Source organism: Hyperolius riggenbachi, chromosome 7 (assembly GCF_040937935.1).
Source record: "Hyperolius riggenbachi isolate aHypRig1 chromosome 7, aHypRig1.pri, whole genome shotgun sequence".
NCBI classification, from domain to species: Eukaryota; Metazoa; Chordata; class Amphibia; order Anura; family Hyperoliidae; genus Hyperolius; species Hyperolius riggenbachi.
This window is the reverse complement of record NC_090652.1, coordinates 241957958-241974143: the sequence shown is the minus strand read 5'-3', so window position 1 is coordinate 241974143 and position 16186 is coordinate 241957958. Positions and strand designations below refer to the sequence as shown.

Below are 16186 nucleotides of genomic sequence, written 5' to 3'. Positions count from 1 at the left end.
CGGGACAGAATCCGGCAAACTGGTGGAGTAGATGTTGTCCAGCAAAGGAGGAATTGCTAATGGCTGCCACTTGTATAACCCTAGTTATGAAAAGAGAAGGGTGAAAAGCATGCACTGAAATGCTCATAGGCTTGAGGCCTCTTGCACACTGCAAGGAATTCAGATTCAGATTCCGCTTTTTAATCTGTTTTTACTTCAGATTCAGATTCAGATTTGCAGTTTGCCCCTTGCACACTGCAAATCTGAATCTGAATCGGAGGTAAAAACTGATTAAAAAGCGGAATCTGAATCTGATTTGCTTGCAGTGTGCAAGAGGCCTGAAGGAGTGTTTATTTATCTTTGTATGTGTCAGAGTGGTGCAACTAAATATTTTGAATTAAAAAAAAAAAAGTTTGGTTCAGGTCCACTAAGTATTACCTTTGGTACTGAACCTTCCAAGTTTACAATGCCTAGCTGCACACCTGTCTACACATGCTTACAATCACCAGACCTGTCCACGCATGCTTAGCACCACCAAGATGCTCCTGCTGGCACTGGCTCCTACTGTCACCACTGCCAGCCTTGTGATGACAGGAGTAAGTGTGAAATTTGTTGCATCATACCAGAATTGCGCCAGCAACGCATACAGTGGTTAAAGTAGACCTGAACTCAGAACTTCCTCTCTGCTCTAAAAGATACGCAACAGCATAATGATCTTTAAAGAGAATCTGTGTTGTTAAAATCGCACAAAATTAAACATACCAGTGTGTTAGGGGACATCTATTACCCTCCGTCACAATTTCGCCGCTCCCCGCCGCATTAAAAGTAGTCAAAAACAGTTTTTAAAAAAGTTTGTTTAGAAACAAACAAAATGGCCACCAAAACAGGAAGTAGATTGATGTACATATGTCCACACATAGAAAATACATCCATACACAAGCAGGCTGTATACAGCTTTCCTTTTGAATCTCAAAAGATCATTTGTGTGTTTACCTTCTGTCCCCTTCTTCTCTCATGCACTGAACATTACAGGCTTCCTGCAGACAGCTCTGCCTGTGCCTGTGTTTGTAATTCCTCAGTATGTGTCAGCCAGCTACTTTCACAGCAGAGGAGGATTTTTATCCAGCTCTCTTCTATCACTGATAAGATAGCAGAGAAGCTGCTGGCTTATGTAACTAAAACACACACTGGAGTGTGCATAGAGGAACAGACCAGCACGGAAGAGTTGGCAGCCTTCCAGACACAGGCCGACAAGTCTGACAGGGGAAAGATACATTGATTTATTACATAGACCTTGATAGTACAAAGTACTGCAGTGAGCCAGAACAGATTAGAATAGGTTTAGGAACTTGTAGCATGGTAGAAAAAACGTTGTAATTTTTGTTACAGAGTCACTTTAAGGCTGCTTTCACAGTTGGACGTTACAGGCGCACGTTAGAGCAGCCTGTAACGCAGCCCAACTCACAGTAATGAAAAATCAATGGGCTGTTCACAGTGCCTAACGTTTAATTACAGTGTAATGCTGGACGTTCAAAAAAAGTGCAGCATGCTGTGCGTTATACGCGGTTTTAGCCGCGTTAGACTGTTTGCACATGCTCAGTGCAGGAGAGGAGGAGGGGAGAGTGCACTATTGTCCCTAGCCACATGGCTAATTAATATTCACTGCACTGTGTGACCTGCAGTGTTTACTTCCTGGAGCGGCCGCTTTGTGCGGCGATTGGCTGGCGGGACCATGTGATACAGAGTGTTCCAATCACGTGGTCTCCACAGTCTTTGGACACATGTGCTGTTTTCGTTCTACCAGTATCGAACTAAAACGGCGCAGCAAGAGACGCATAACGCGTCTCTATGTAGCGTCCGAGTTTAGCACCACCAAGCGTTGCGTTAGGGGAACGTTATGCGACCTTAACGTCCCCTCTAACGCAACGTCTCTGTGTGAAAGAGCCCTAAAGAAAACAATTATTTTTTATGTTAACCTGCAGTTTGTCTACTTCCTGCTTCCATGATGGAAGCAGACGTATTAACATCCTGTGTTTACAAATTAGCTGTTCTGCCATGGCAGAGGAAATTCCTGAGCTGACATAATAGAGATAAAATAACGGTGGTGATTAGTCACAGATGAGGAGGAATTAGACAGACTAAATTCTCCAAATGCATACAGTGTGCATTTCTCTCCGTTTTCTTTCTGTCCTGTTCAAAAGTACAGGCCCACATTAAAGAGAACCCGAGACGGTTCCATAGGGGGGGCAGATGGGACACAGAGGCATATTCTCTGCCTCATGACATGCCTTTGTGTCCCCACACTGCTGCTCTGCACTCTCACCCCCCCTCCCCCGCGCTATGGCCCCCTGAGATTATTGACATCGCTACCTCGGAGGAAAACATAGGGGAGAGGGATTCCCTGTTTAAAACACAGGGTTTCCAGAGCTGCCATTGGTCGGCTCTCTCTCCCTGGCCACGCCCCTTACTGCTCCCCTGCACGCTGTGAATGAGAGACAGTCTCTCGTACCAGCGTCGTAACCCAGGGGTCAGGAAAGTGAAAGTGGGCCAGTATGGCCCACATAAGCGGCTTTATTTTGCGGCTAGCTGATCCACCCATTCCCCCGTATCAGGTACCCTACTTTTTTATTTTTTTAGGAACCCACCTCGGGCTCTCCTTAAAGGTATAGCCGCGATCGCACCACAGCGAGATAGCAATTCCTAGTGGGAAACAGATCTTATGCTGGGAATACACGGCTCGTTTATGCGCCGGAATAAAGGCGCTGGCTCGATACCAGCACGTCCCCGCCGGCGTGCGGATCGATTCCCACTCGTCCCCGCGGGCATTTATTAATCTTCCGTGTGTTTCTTCTTTTGTTCTCCCCGCAGGTATCGAGCGCAGAATCGATCCGGCGGGTATCGGACAGGCCGGAAATTATCGAGCCATCAGCGGCTCGATTGATAATTTCAAACGAACCGTTTATTCCCAACATTAGAATTATTATTTAGTATGTATTTATATAGCAGACATCTTCCGCAATGTTCACAATCTAATGGTGTGTACACACTTGAAAGATTAATGAAGGATCACAGACCAATTTTACCACCTTCCATGTAGTATGAGAGCCATACCTACAGTCTATTCTAATCTGATATGCAGATGAATGTCTGTTAAACAAGGTGTGTATGAGGATCTGCAGATGTCATAGACTATGAATGCATTTTGCAGGAACAGATCTTTAGCAGATACTGATCTTTTGAATGTCTACAGCATCTTTGTGTGCAGCATCTTGCAAAGATTTCTATCTGATGGGAAGTTCAACTCAACAGAATAGACTGTGTAGAGTATGGCTCTGCCTCTCATACTACATGGAAGGTGGTAAATACATACAGGGTGCATTTATGTTATGTTTTCCTTGTGTCCTGTGCAAGTGTTCAGGTCCACTATAACCACTTCTCCCCAAAGCGGTTTTTACCCTAACGGACAAGAACAATTTTCACCTTTCAGTGCTCATCCCTTTCAGTAGCTTAATCACTACTAATCACAATGAAATGATCTATATCTTGTTTTTTTCACTTCCAAATGGGCTTTTTGGGTTTTTTCAGTAATTACTTTATTTTCTATGCATTTTAAAAGGGAAAAACAAGAAAAAATGAAAAAATACACTATTTCTCCAATTTCATCCCCTATAGCTTTAATATAAACACTGCTACTGTGCATAAAACCCACTCATTGTATCTGCCTATTTGTCCTGGTTATCACAAGATTTTAATTATGTCCCTAGTACAAAGTATGGTGACCAGGGCTGTGGAGTCAGAGTAATTTTGGGTGCCTGGAGTCGGGAAAAAATGCACCGACTGACTCCTAAGGAATTTAAACTGTAATTAAAATAGAAAATATGATAAAATGTTCTATTTCTCAGATAATAGTCATCAAATAAGTTACATATACAGTAATAGCTGTGCTTAGTCCACAAAAAAAGAAATAAACCAATCAAAATTAGTTACTTGTGCTGCTTCAATAATGCAGTCCCCGTATTTTTAAGGTCAGATATACATATCTGATTGTGACTGTACAGTATATATGATATGTACACAGGAATCTCATATATATAATAAATAACATCTATGCTGTAAGAATAAAGCCTGATGTGTAGCCGTGTCACTAAAAGAGATGGTCAGAGAGATGGAAATAATTCTGCGTTGATGCTGATTGAAATCAAGTAACTTGATGTGTTAAAATTTGGTTTGGTGACTACAAATTAAAGGGTACCTGAGACGGATGAAAAGAAAAGTTTTATACATACCTGGGGCTTCCTCCAGCTCCCTTCAGGCCAATCAGTCCCTCGCTATCCTCCACCACCTGGATCTTCTGCTGAGTCCCGGTAATTCAGACAGTCAGCGCAGTCTAGCCACGTGCTGCTTCTACAGCCAGGAACATTCTGCACCTGCGCAATAGTGCTGCGCAGGTGTAGTACGCTCCCGGCGGCGGAGTGTGTGCATGCACACTATGCCAGACTGGCTCAAGTACCAGGACTCATAGCAGAAGATCCAGGTGGTGGAGGACAGCGAGGGACTGATTAGCCTGAAGGAGGCTGGAGGAAGCCCCAGGTATGTATAAAACTTTAATTTCATCTGTCTCAGGTGTACTTTGTTACACAGTAGTACTATACTCTACATATGCACTCTCCACAGAGCTGCAGGGAATCCACTGAGAATGTTGTGCACATTGAACACAGAGGTGTTTTCTATCACCCATAAACCTGGTTCAGATTGTGCATGAAGACTGTGTAATAGACGGGGGAAAAAAAATCACCTCATTCTCCTGCGGAGTACCTGCACATCACTCTTACATGTATCCACAGTCACAATGTCTAGGGCCTGATCCATGTTCAGATTGTGCATGAAGAATGTGTAATAGAGGAAATAAAATATAGAGAAACCGAGAGCCCAATATAGTGTAGTATGTTAGCACAAATAAGGTATAAATTATCAGTGAGAATGAAACATGGGTTACCACTCAGGCAACCACTGTATAGGCAGGTGAGGAGATTAGACCTGTCCTCACTCAGGAATAAGAAGTCGCTCTCTGTAGATCAGAAGAAAGGGGTAGATCACCCCTCCACCAGGGATTGACACGGTATCACAGTAGGTGAACAGAGGCGCCAGCAGGATAAAAATGGATATATATAAAAAAAAAAAAAAAAAAAAAAAAAAAAAAAAAACTGAAAACTTGCTTGGAGGAAGCGATGGACTTACCTCCACAAAGCAGACACGAAAGACTGTCTGAATAGTAGTAATCACATTTATTAAATAGTACCTCAAAAAGTGCAACGCGTTTCGCAGGCCAAGCCCGCAGGTCAAGCCCGCTTCATCAGGCAATACACGTGGGGACAAAACAGAAATTCGTCAGTAGCAGGTCAATAGCAGGTGTAGCTCCTGAGGCGCTACACCTGCTATTGACGAATTTCTGTTTTGTCCCCACGTTTATTGCCTGATAAAGCGAGCTTGGCCTGTGAAACGCATTGCACTTTTTGGGGTACTATTTAATAAATGTGATTACTACTATCCAGACAGTCTTTTGTGTCTGCTTTGTGGAGGTAGGTCCACCGCTTCCTCCAAGCAAGTTTTACAAGTTTTATCCATTTTTATCCTGCTGGAGCCTCTGTTCACCTACTGTGTAATAGAGGAAGAATATGCTCATTCCCCTGCAGAGTACCTGTACTTCATTCTTACAGTCACATTGCCTAGGGCCTGATAGGTGTTCCTTGCTCCGGTCTGTACCTTTTTCAAGTACTCTTATCAAGGACTAGTTTTAGTCTATGACTAAAGGGAATAAATAGGTCAGTCTACATCAGTGGTTCCCAACCTTTTCCGGCCCGGGGAACACTGCCTGACCAAATTTTTCTCCGGGGAAACGGTGGGGGGGGGGGGGGGGGGGGGGGGGGGGGATGTGGTGGGGGGGGGGGGGGGGGGGAATTCGGCCCCCAGTTGTTTGCGCGACCTAGTCGACAGTGCCGTGCGCAGCAGGCTATGGGGGGGGGCCTGGGGTGCGGCTGCATAGCTAGCATAGTTGCCCCAGTGTAGGGAGTGTAGTTGCCTCAGTGTAACTAGTATAGTGCCCTAGTATAGTGCCCCAGTATAGTGCCCCAGTATAGCCAGAATAGTGCCCCTGTATAGCCAGAATAGTGCCCCAGTATAGCTAGTATAGTGCCCCAGTATAGCCCCCCCAGTATAGCCAGTATAGTGCCCCAGTATAGCCAGTATAGTGCCCCAGTATAGCCCCCAGTATAGCTAGTATAGTGCCCCAGTATAGCCAGAATAGTGCCCCAGTATAGCCAGAATAGTGCCCCAGTATAGCCAGTATAGTGCCCCAGTATAGCCCCCCAGTATAGCTAGTATAGTGCCCCAGTATAGCCCCCCAGTATAGCCAGACTAGTGCCCAGAATAGTGCCCCAGTATAGCCAGAATAGTGCCCCAGTATAGCCCCCAGTATAGCCAGTATAGTGCCCCAGTATAGCCAGTATAGTGCCCCAGTATAGCCAGTATAGTGCCCCAGTATAGCCAGTATAGTGCCCCAGTATAGCCAGTATAGTGCCCCAGTATAGCCAGTATAGTGCCCCAGTATAGCCAGTATAGTGCCCCAGTATAGCCAGTATAGTGCCCCAGTATAGCCAGTATAGTGCCCCAGTATAGCCAGAATAGTGCCCCAGTATAGCCAGAATAGTGCCCCAGTATAGTGCCCCAGTATAGCTAGTATAGTGCCCCAGTATAGTGTCCCAGTATAGTGTCCCAGTATAGTGTCCCAGTATAGTGTCCCAGTATAGTGTCCCAGTATAGTGTCCCAGTATAGTGTCCCAGTATAGTGTCCCAAGTATAGTGTCCCAGGATAGTGTCCCAGGATAGTGCCCCAGGATAGCCAGTATAGTGCCCCCGCCCGTCCCCGCCGCTGTTATTACCTTAACAGCTGCCGCTCCTCCCCTCTCCGGCGCGTGTATATTCAAGCAGCGTATCTCCGGGTGCTCTGTGTGATGCGGAAGGAAGGAGGGCAGCGGCTTCCTGTAACGGCGATATGTATCGCCGTTACTATGGAAACCGAGCCCTGCCTCCTGCGCATCACACAGAGCAGCCGGAGATACGCTGCTAGAATAAATACATGCGCTGGAGAGGGGAGAGCGGCCGCTGCTAAGGTAATAGCAGCGGCGGCCGCGGGGACGTTCGGGAGGGGGGGGGGGGGATTAGAGGACGGCACACCAGGCAACGTTCCGCGGCACACTAGTGTGCCGCGGAACACTGGTTGAAAAAACGCTGGTCTACATATCCTTCTCACTTCAGTTGTCTTTTAAAATTCCTAAGTGTTGGCAGTTAAGAGACGAATTTCATGTTACATACTTTCAATCAACAAGATTGTAATATGCAAATTAGAGGAGTAGAGGCGTCGGAGTCAGTGGAATCCTAAACTGAGGAGCCGGTGGATTTTTTTGTACTGACTCCACAGCCCTGATGGCGACAATAGGGTTAAATTTGGTGTTGAAGCATGCATAAATTCTCTCGTGGTAAGCATTTTTACAGTTGTATTCTGTGGCCCTGGGATGAGCTGTCGGCGCATGCCCCCCCCCCAGGAGTGTTGTGTGTAAGCCAGTACTGAGCTCCAAAACTTGGTGTGACCATGCTTCACTCCTTTCCCATGTGGTGTCAAGTTAATGCGCATGTAGCAGAACGCAATGGACATTAAAGGGATACTGTAGGGGGGTCAGGGGAAAATGAGTTGAACTTACCCAGGGCTTCTAACGGTCCCCGCAGACATCCTGTGTTGGCGCAGCCACTCACCGATGCTCCGGCCCCGCCTCCGGTTCACTTCTGGAATTTCTGACTTTAAAGTCAGAAAACCACTGCGCCTGCGTTGCCGTGTCCTCGATCCCGCTGATGTCATCAAGAGCGCACAGCGCAGGCCCAGTATGGTCTGTCTGCGCAGTACACTCCTGGTGACATCAGCAGGAGTGAGGACATGGCAATGCAGGCACATTGGTTTTCTGACTTTAAAGTCAGAAATTCCAGAAGTGAACCGGAGGCGGGGCCGGAGCATCTGTGAGTGGCTGCGCCAACACAGGATGTCTGCGGGGGACCATTAGAAGCCCCGGGTAAGTTCAGCTCATTTTCCCCCGACCCCCCTACAGTATCCCTTTAAGGTAAGTGCCTGTTATTAATATTGGGAGGTGGGTGCGGACGGCCCTCCCCAGCGCTGGCCACGATGGGGGGGGGGGGGGAAATCGCCTGCGCCACCCAGCCTCCCCCTCCGGGGTGCCACTGTGGTTCCAAGCAGTGAGAGCACTCAGGGCCCCGCGCCCCCCCCGGTTGTACGGGGGCATTGGGAAGCCTGCCCGTGGCGCTCCTGGATAGTGCTAATGAAGCATGAACCAATTCCCGCAGAGCAACCGCTTTGCGGTATTGGTTTTTGACCCTGCATAATTTGGCATGCGAAAGCAAATGCATATTTGCATGAGCAAAGCCTCATAATAAGCCAATTAGGCCAGATTTGCAAAGCCAGATTTGTTAGGGTTAAACTTGGTGTTTGAGCACCCATAAATTCTCTTGTGGTAAGAAATAGTATTTGGAAATAAAAAGGTGTATTTTTTCTTTGGTGGGTTTTTTTTTTTTTTTTTTCTTCACTATTTTCACGTGCACAGGAATGCACATGCACACGTGGGGCGTGCACATGCACAGCGGCAGCAGCCCTGTCTGATTTATAAAAACGTCCTGGAGCCATTACGAGGCTCTAGCGGGACATTTTTATAAGTCAGCTTGTCATTAGTAAGTTGTTAACATGCACATCAAAAATAAGGAGATGCTGCAGTAATATAACTGTGCTCCAAATCATAAATTAAAACATAACATGACACAAACTGCCAGTACAATTAGTCATGTTTTATATTAGGATATTATTGCATAATACAGCAAGGACAAAACGAGGCTGCTTTATTGAGACACTTGCAAAGCAATACTTCATAAGCAGCAAGTCATCCAGAGCATCCAAGTCAGGCAGTTTTCCACTATCAGCATTTTGCGATCCTATTCAGCTCGCTTGAGGATCGCAAAACGTAAGCCCATTTTTAAACTGATGGAAACTTCTCAGGAACATATTTCCACTTAATCATTCCAGTTTTTGCTCTAGCTATCCGATTATTTTGATCCATGATAGAACGTTGTCCTCAGAAGAGACACACTGCCACATTGTCTTATCTTTAGAAGTTTGGCTAGTTAGGTTGCAAATAACAACAGTTTTCTTCCTTTTAAGAACAGCTACCTCCAAGTTCTTTCCACCATGTTTCAACCTGGAGAGTGGTGGCAGCAAAATATCAGATTTCCATACAAAATCAATAATTTTTACACGTTGGCCTCAGTTCACTAAGCTTATCTCCTGTCTTTAATAACTCTTCTAGAGTTGTTACCATGGTGATAAGGCATGTAGTATTCAGGAAACATTTTACCTCAGGCAAGCCTAAAGTTAACTCTTCTGTCTTTAAATTAACTCTCCAATCCTTAAAATAACTCCAGAGTTAAAGACAGGCTGTTAATTAACTGTGTGTGAAAATAACTACAGAGGAGGTAAATTAACTACAGAGGAGGTAAATTAACTACAGGAGAGGTAACGTAAGGAATGAAGAGGTAAGATAACTCTCTCACGTGTGGAGGTAAGTTTTCTCTTGCCTTATTATCTCCAGCATGTTCTTAGTGAATTGAGGCCTTTGTATCATAAATTAGCACAACAGCCAGTCGATGAGCCCCAAATGGCAAATGGGGCATAGTAAGACTGGGTTGGTGGGTATTGTCACAGTTCAGTCCCAATGCACGATGAATGTTCCATAGACTTACCATTGCAGTGCAACTTTGTGTCAAGATGCTCCCATAAAGTTGCAATGCCCACTGTAAACATAGCCTTCAAGAAAGCCTGTAATATAAAAAAGAGCCCCTAGGGGGTACTTACCTCAGGAGGGGGAAGCCCCCGGATCCTATTGAGGCTCCCCCATCCTCTGATGGTCTCGCTGGGCCCCTCCGAATGGCGGCCATGTAAATATTTACCTCTCCGGCTCCAGCGCAGACGCAGTAGCAGCTCTCGATCAGGCGGACATAGCCGATCCCGAGCCGAGAGCCGTTACTGTGCCTGCGCTGGAGCCGGGGAAGGTAATATTGCAGGCACTACTTTGCTTGCACCACAGCCTGACAAATTGTCAAATGTCATTTAGGAGGAGCCCAGCGAGACCGACAGAGGACGGGGAAAACCTCGACACGACCCAGAGGCTTCCCCTTCCCAAGGAAAGTACCCCCTAGGGACACTTTTTTTTTTTTTGGTACAGAATCTCTTTATGTTGCCCTTTAACGGTACAACTTTCCCTTTGGATTCGATCTTCGGACACTTTTAATGACTGAATTGTATAGAGAACTGCGCAGTTTGTGGCGCAAATAGACGCGATACAATTCTGTGGTCGATCGGAAAAGGAAAAAAATTATTGACCCGAAAGTTGGATTTTATGATCGAATCGGAATGTAAAACCTTCTTAAATAGTTCCGTTAACAGGATCAATAATTGCCTTCTGATTAGTTACGATCGTTCAAATCATAAGATCGTATCTAGTGAAAACAATTGTACGGTTAATGAGTTCCCTTACAGGTGACAGCAACGGTACTATTCCGTTAGCCGGGCGCAACCTCTAGGTGGCGTTAATTACTATTCCCCCTCCAGGCCGCCATGGATAGTAGGGAAAGATGTAACTCTGCTGGAGTTTTATCGCCACCTAGTGGTTGCGCTCGGCTAACGGAAAAGAACCACAGCAACTTGTGTCAAGAGGAGAGAGCACACTCATGCAGCACTTCATGATCACAATTTCAGGATATAAAAACAACTTCTGTTAATGAGAACCGGTGAATGGATTTCACTTTTGCCACAAGAAAAACAATTCTGTTCTACTTCTGTAACCAGAGATTCAGGTGAAAACTGTTTGGTTCCTCTGTGTAACTGCTCCAATTCCTCTGTGTAACTGCTCCATTTTTACTAGCACTTATCTAAGTAAATCAGTCCTTGGCACTGAGTTATCAAATCAATCACAAAGAACATTTAAAGCAAAACTTGCGCAATTGCCCTAAGAAACCAATTATTATCGCTGTCCATTTAAATTTCAACTTCCACTAAAAAACTGCCATGTACTGCATATGTATTATAACAGTGATTTTTTTTCCACTTTAATTCACAGCCAGTTAAGAATAGCCAAGTCTGAAACAAAAGTCAGTCTACATTTCACTGCATCCATGGCAACCTGTAACCAACCAGAATTGCTTCACAAGCCATCAAGTGCACAGAGCAGGGAGCAATATTACTCACTTTCCACACCTGCACTAATCTAGAGACTGGCAGCAAACTTTGGTGATCCATCGAATAGCTTTGGTTGGAAACACAGTGGAATGCTGTGCATTAAGGCACATAAGACAAGGAATGGAAACTGAAATTACGTTTTCCAGTAATCCTTACCAGAGGGTAACAGAGCTGAACCGATTTGTTTTCCTTAATAAAAAAAAAAAAGTGTATACATAATTTTTCTTTAAAAACAAATTTTCTCTGGTTAACTGCTCCAACTTTATTTGCAAGAATAAAGGCTGCCATACACTGGTCGATTGCCACCAGATAGATCCCTCTGTGATTGAATCTGATCAAAGAGGGATCTATTGGCTGCCTACACTGCAAACAGATTTTGAATCGATTTCACTATGAAACCAATTCACAATCTGTGGAGTTGCTGCTGCCCCCCCCCCCCCCCCCCCCGCATACATTACCTGATCCAGCCGGCGCAAGTCCCCCGGGCTCCAGCTTCACTTTACTTCCTGTCAGGGGAAGTTTAAACAGTAGAGAGCACTCTACTGTTTAATTAAACTTCCCCCAACAGGAAGTAAGTTAAGCCAGCCGGAGCCCAGCGCGGAGAAGAGACAGTGGGAACACACACCGGCGGAACAGGTAATGTATTACCGCTAGCGTCGGTCAGTGGACATTCGAACGACACTATTGAAGCAATTCCAACCCGCCGGAGATCGAGTAAAATTTTCTGCGCGAACAGACCGACGGGAACAATCGATTTCGGACGGAAATCGATCGTTCAGTCACCGTTTGCGTAACGATTTCACAGCAGATTTGCTCGAGAGAGATCGAATCTGCTGTACATCGGCGGGAAATAGTATAAGTGTCTGGGCCCCTTAAAAAACAATTTTGACTGGCCATTCTGACAATCATCTTGATAAGAGCAGAGCTAAAATTCAACTATGGTATGTGAATTGTACACTAAACCAGAGATTTGCATGTGGCTAATGAGATTCAGAAGCTAATCATTAACTGTGATCTGAATTCCAACTCAAAAGAATATTTTTTTTCCCTTTTTGCTTTGCAATAGCAGGAATTAGGGTTCAATCAGAACTTTACACAGGCCTAATTAGGATTCTAAAAGCCAATGATTACAGCTTGTTTTTTTTTTTTTTTTTTCTATGAAGTTATGATTAGCTTTCCAAATCGGATATTCAACATTTCAGCCCATTCCCCACTACTTCCAATTCCTTAGAAAAGCAAAAAAAAAAAAAAAATCCCAAAGAAATACAATCACTAACGCCTTGTTCACATTATATATCGACAACACTATCGCAAGCGCCGAGCGATTTCTTAAGTGATTTTGTCAACGCCTTACTAAGCACTTTCAGTGTGATTTGCGCTTAGAAAAGTGCTTTTCTAAGCGCTTTTGTGTAGCTTTTTTTTTTTTTTCACTTCCTGACGTCGGTCAGGAAGTGAACTCTTTGCCCCCGGAAATAGAATGAATTTATTCATTCAAAGTGCTCGGGAAATCGCTTTCCAAAGCGCTTAGCAATTTCCCTATTTTGTCTTATGAAACGCTCTGAAACCGGTGTAGGACCCTCGCTTGCGATTGGATAGAAAGCGCATCGCTTATTTTAGACCGCTCACATAAGATACCATAGCACAAGTGCTTTTAAGGCAATTTTTTAAATCCCAGTGCTTTAAAAAAATAAATTTAAAAAAAGCAAAACCGCTGTTAGTGTGAACAAGCCCAAAAAGTCTGAACTTAACTGTTCTGTGTGATCTGCGCTGCGTGGGCTCTCCAGCCCACAGCGCAGATCGTGTGCAAGGCAGGGCGATCAGACTTCCCCACTTTTTTCCCCACTAGGGGGATGACCTGCTGGGGGGGGAATCTGATCACCGCCGCTCCATGTGGCCGAGCGGGGGGGCTCTTCAAAGCCCCCCTCCGCAGCGTTTTCCGCCCTCCCTTCCTCTCCCTCTGATGTTCGCAGGACGGATATCCGTCCTGCGCCGGATAGGCTTCAGCCTATCAAATGATGGCGATCCCCAGCCAATCAGAGGCCGGGGATTGCCGATCTCCGTCACGCCACTGCTGCGCAGCAGCGTTGTATTGATGTAAACAGCGGGGATTTCTTCCCCGCAAGTTTACATTATGCGTGCGAGCCGCGATCGGCGGCTCGCACACTGTTCACGGAGACACCCTCCGTAAACTGGCATGGAAAGGCCGCTCAAACGAGCGGCCGTTTCCATGCAAAACCATAAACGACCAGGCACTGCCTATTGGGGTTAGCTGGTCGTTAAATGGTTAAAGTGTACCTGAAGCAGGGGGGAAAAAAATCAAAAAGTAAAATACTTCTCTCTGTACAGTGAAGCTTCTGGATAATCCAGATGCTTTCCCCATCCCCCTTGAGTAGGCTGCTCCAGTGCTAGGACCCTCTAAACTTATTCCACAAAGGCTTGAAGAGTAGGATTAAACTGCCACACTCCCGTCCATATACGAGTGCAGGTGCAATGGCAGACCGCACCTGCACAATAGCACAAGCTGCTTGTGCACAGCATTTTTCTCCATGCACAAGCAGCGGCGCTAGTCAACTTTAGGTGACCCAGCAGGAAATCTCACAGGGAAATTCCACTAACCTGATTGGATGGACAGCATACTCTCAGACTGCTAGGTTTTAGTAAACTATGGACAATTCAGCCAATCACAACGCATCGAGCTGTAGAGGCTGCTGTCAGGACCGTAATCAGAAATTTTTGGGCCCAATACTGGGCAAACCAACTAGCCCCTGCTCACTCCCTTCTGCCCCCACATGCCAAATCACAATCGTTAAAGGCCTGAACACAATAGCATTCGTTTGTCTGCTTTTCACACATTCCCATGACTGGGAGGGCTCTGCACATTAAAACTGTAACTGCGCTAGCGCATCATGATCCCAGCTATGGAAGCATGATGGAGGAGGTGTACCGCCTGCAACCCAGTTGGATTGCGCAGTCTAAACAGGAGTACAATGGAACGGATCAGACCAGGGGGGTATTGAGATAGCTGATAAAATACAGGGGGCCGGAAGAAGCCCCAGGTAAGTAAAAATCCTTTTCTCCTATTCGTCTCAGGTTTACTTTAATCACTAATTAAAGTAACTCCTGTATGAACCTCCTGTCACCTCTCTAATTGGCAGCCAGAAGAACAGACAGTGACAGACACAGACTACAGCTGAGGCCCGGTTGTGGCACTGTTCACCAGGTCCCAGATTAACTTGGGCCCCATACAGCAGTCCCCCCTGTGATGCCCTGAAGGCGGCCCTGGTTGCTGTGATTGAAGAACTGATCCCTATGAGGTTTCCTGCTGGGTCCCCTAAACTAGACAGTACTAGTCTACTTTAGGGGACCCAGCAGAAATATCGTGCGGCTCGATGCACGGTTCAAAACGAACCGTGTATCCACAGCATTACAGCACAAAGTGTTGTGATTGGCTTTATAGTCCGGTCATAGTTTACTAAAACCTAGCAGTCTGAGAGGGTGCTGTCTATCCAATCACATTAGTGGAAGTAGCCTATGAGGTTTCCTGCTGGGTCCCCTAAAGTAGACTACTGCCCTAGTATCTCCGTGCTACAGTGCAGGCTGTCATTGTGCCTGCGCTCGTACATGGACAGGAACATTGCCACAACGAAAAAGGAGGGTCCCGGCAAGCAACGGTGGGCTCAAAAGGGTCAATTAAGTCTCCAGACTATTACAGGAGGTAAGTATCTACCTTTCCTCCCCCCATCATCTCTATCTAATAACTGATGGCTTAGCTAATTAAGCAAGCTGCCAGGAAATTATCATTAGCTTTCTAAATCTGATTACCCCTGTGCAAAAAGTTATAAAACAGCCACAACTAACTCAAATTCATGGAAAACAAAAAAAAAAAAAACCATAAAAATACACCAAATTTGACATCTCAATAAATGAATCAACGATTCTGATTGGCTTCTCTGGCACCTATATTAATAAATCAGCCTGCTAATGCCTTCTCTATCTGCTCAGCCAGTTATGAGCTGGGCTGATGGGTTGCTATGGGTTACTGCAGCCTGGTCCATCCTCCTGGCTCTCTGCACTGCTGCTCTCAGCCATGCAGCCTGCTCAGCATCCTGTAGCACAGCTCTGACATTGCCATGAACAAGGCGCTGCTGCAGCCACATGCAGCATCAGTGGAGGCAGCCATCCCTCCCCGCACACACAGCACACGCGGGCGGCCAGTGCTCACCCCCCCCCCCCCCCCCCCCCCCTCCCCGGCCGCACACACTCACACATCCCCGGCAATATTTACATTCGCTGCAGCAGCGGCCGCGGCGGCTCCGGCTACGCTCCACACTTCCTGTTGCGTCCCCTCCCCACTACTCTCTGGCCCCCCCAAGATTCCCCAGACCACGCCCTCCGGAGGCCGAACGTCCAGGCGAGCTGGGAAGGTACCTGAAATCTGATTGGCCGCAGTTCCTCCACGTGGCCGCTTCGCCCCATGTCTGCCACGCCCCCCCGGGAGACTGGGACCTGGAATCCTTGGCGACCGCAGACATGGAAACAATGAAAGTGATGCGGTCGGGAGGGAATTGGGGAGCGAGGGGCGTGTCGGGCATGTGTGACAGCCTCGTATAGTACGCTGGGAAAATGATTAGATTTCATACACACATAAAAAAAAAAACTACTGGAATCAACGGCAGTGCTGGCTGTAGTCCGCCTTATGTAAGGGATTAGATTTGTGCAGCTGCTGAGAGCCAGAGCTGGGGGCTGCCGGCTGGGGACAGATGTTAGCAGCTTTACTACCATTATATTTACACTGAACAGGTCCACCACCCTGACTAATGTGCTTAGGGATAGATTGCACACCATGCCTTCTGCTAGTGA

General features: G+C 46.3%; 1 protein-coding gene across 1 annotated transcript in view; it reads right to left on the bottom strand.

Moving 5' to 3' along the window:
* Positions 1 to 15691, bottom strand: part of SESTD1 (SEC14 and spectrin domain containing 1) — a 203110-nt gene extending 187419 nt beyond the window's left edge. The window contains exon 1 of the mRNA XM_068245429.1: positions 15612 to 15691. The gene's annotated coding sequence lies outside the window, so the exon portion shown is untranslated. The remainder of the gene's footprint in view (positions 1 to 15611) is intronic.
* Between the last annotated feature and the right edge of the window lie 495 nt (positions 15692 to 16186).